The sequence below is a fragment of the Penaeus monodon genome, chromosome 12 (genome assembly GCF_015228065.2).
Source record: "Penaeus monodon isolate SGIC_2016 chromosome 12, NSTDA_Pmon_1, whole genome shotgun sequence".
Taxonomy (NCBI): domain Eukaryota; kingdom Metazoa; phylum Arthropoda; class Malacostraca; order Decapoda; family Penaeidae; genus Penaeus; species Penaeus monodon.
In genome coordinates, this window is record NC_051397.1 from 43,017,246 (window position 1) to 43,019,745 (window position 2,500).

General features: G+C 38.6%; 2 protein-coding genes across 2 annotated transcripts in view; one reads left to right on the forward strand and one right to left on the reverse strand.

Annotated features, from left to right (window-relative positions):
• The window catches only part of LOC119579472, a 3,909-nt gene extending 3,907 nt beyond the window's left edge, over nucleotides 1-2 (reverse strand). Inside the window, exon 1 of the mRNA XM_037927309.1 lies at nucleotides 1-2. This exon is cut by the window's left edge and continues 860 nt beyond it. The gene's annotated coding sequence lies outside the window, so the exon portion shown is untranslated.
• The window catches only part of LOC119579715, an 82,399-nt gene that overhangs the window by 42,707 nt on the left and 37,192 nt on the right, over nucleotides 1-2,500 (forward strand). The window lies entirely within an intron of this gene.

Below are 2,500 nucleotides of genomic sequence, written 5' to 3' on the forward strand. Positions count from 1 at the left end.
CAGTTTTTAATTCCCCCCCCCCTTTTTTACCTTCGTGTTTTCCAAAAAAAAAAAGAGAAAATAGAGGAGGGAGACTTAAGTAGCGGTCCCCCAAGGACTTGCTCTGATAGACATGACAGCAGATAAGGAGAACGACAACAGATCAGCTTGAACCACCTGTCGTCACAGAGAAAGAAAAGTATGTAAAATAAGAAGACAAGAAGTAATGTGCATAGTATTGGGATTACGAAGTGAGGTCAATATCTCTCAGTGTGTTTCTATTACATGTATCGATGAATGGATGTATCTATCTACCCCCCCCCCCCTTTCTCTCTCTCTCTCTCTCTCTCTCTCTCTCTCTCTCTCTCTCTCTATATATATATATATATATATTATATATATATATATATATATATATATATATATATATATATATATATTATATATATGTGTGTGTGTGTGTGTATGTGTGTGTGTGTGTGTGTGTGTGTGCGTAAGTGTGTGTATATCCATATTTATATATATACGTATATTTATGTGTATGTATGTATGTATATATATACATATATATATATATATATAATATATATATATATATATATATTTTTGTGTGTGTATATATCATACATACATATATATATATATATATATATATATATATATATATATATATATATATATATATATATATATTATATATATATATATATGTTGTTGTTTGTATGTGTGTGTGTGTGTGTGTGTGTGTGTTGTGTGTGTGTATGTTGTTGTTGTGTATATATCATATATATATATATATATATATATATATATATATATATATATATATATATATTCATATATATTATATATTATATATATATATATAAATAGTTATATATAATAAATATTATATACATATACACAAAAATATGTGTATCTATATAAATATGTACACGCACACATACACACACACACACACACACACACACACACACACACACACACACACGAGTGTGTTTGTATGTGTATGTATGTATGTACTGTATATATACTTACACAGGTCCCATGAGAGGCACCCCAACTTATATTTTAGGTTTAATAGAAAAATATATATGATGAATTAAACATCTCAGTTCAGCTGTTTGAATCGAAATCATATAGTTATTTTTACCTGTGCAAAAAATAATGATTATAATATTTAGCAGATTTAACCAAATTATAATTTGCATTAACGAAAGATTCCATCTCGCCGTCGTAGCAAATCACTTTCTAAGTAATTCGAAATTATGTATGTGATTTGTTGTAAATATTCATTCATCCTGTTTTCCTAATTATGTATGTGATTTGTTGTTATTCGTCTTGTTTTTCTCCCCACCCCCCATTTAAGCTAAGCCATTAAATATGCAGTTTTATATATATATGCACATAAATGTATATATGACGACAATTTCCGCTTAAAAAGAAGCAAGTAGATAAATAACGAAGAGGCAAACCAACAGCTCCCTTGGCGACACTGATGAGGTCACTGGAGATAAGGTGAAATACGAAGACGGATTGCGTGTCCCTCATGGCACGGAGACGAGCCACTCCTCACCTCCTTCATAGCTCGGCAACACGTGCTGTGTCGTTCCCGAAGTCGATAGATTGGGGTTCAGGCATGCATAATGGGTCGTTGTACGGTCGTGCTCAGGTTGTTTATGACGAGCAGCTTTCTCTCTCTCTCTCTCGCTATCTATCTCCCTATCTCTCTCTCTCTCTCTCTCTCTCTCTCTCTCTCTCTCTCTCTCTCTCTCTCTCTCTCTCTCTCTCTCTCTCTCTCTCTCGCTTGTGGTTATATCCCTCACGTGTTTCCTCTAATGGACGGAATGTTGTGTCTATGTTCGTGTTATTATTCACTTAGTATTGCGACCTGCTATTGCGGTGTTACAGGCCGCAACTGCGTGATATTCAGCACTTCGTTTGCATCACTATTACCATAATTGTGTTTTGCAGACATACGAGCTTCGTGGTTTCGGCTCGTGTTTTGTTTGTGTGTTTGCGGCCTTGTTCGAACGCACGGCTCGGAGACTGCTTCATTAAGTGGGCGAAAGCCATGTGCTTGAGCGTGTTTGTTGCAAAAGTGATTAGGGGACGCATGGGCGTGTGTTCAGATGCGTGTGTGAGAGAGTCCTCAACACAGCGTTATCGGCGGGGGCTGCAGGCGGGGGCGCCCTCGGAGGAGAACACACAAGAGTCACTGAAGCGAGTCCTCATAAATCATAATAAGTACTGCCACGGGACGGCGTCGGCCCTGTCTCTCGCGCACACACAACCAGAGGCACCAAACACGGGAGGCGGATCATCCTCGCCGGCAGTGTCCACACGCCTTCCCGAAATGCCGCTTTGTTCTCGCTGCGACATCCATCACGGGCGATAAATTTAACCCTTTCACGCCGCTTCCTCACTCGCCTCCTCCTTTTTGCCGAACTCTGGCGCCACGAGACATGACTGGGGTTGGTGAGGAGGGGGGGTGGAGGAGGAGAGAGAGATGGGGGGCGGG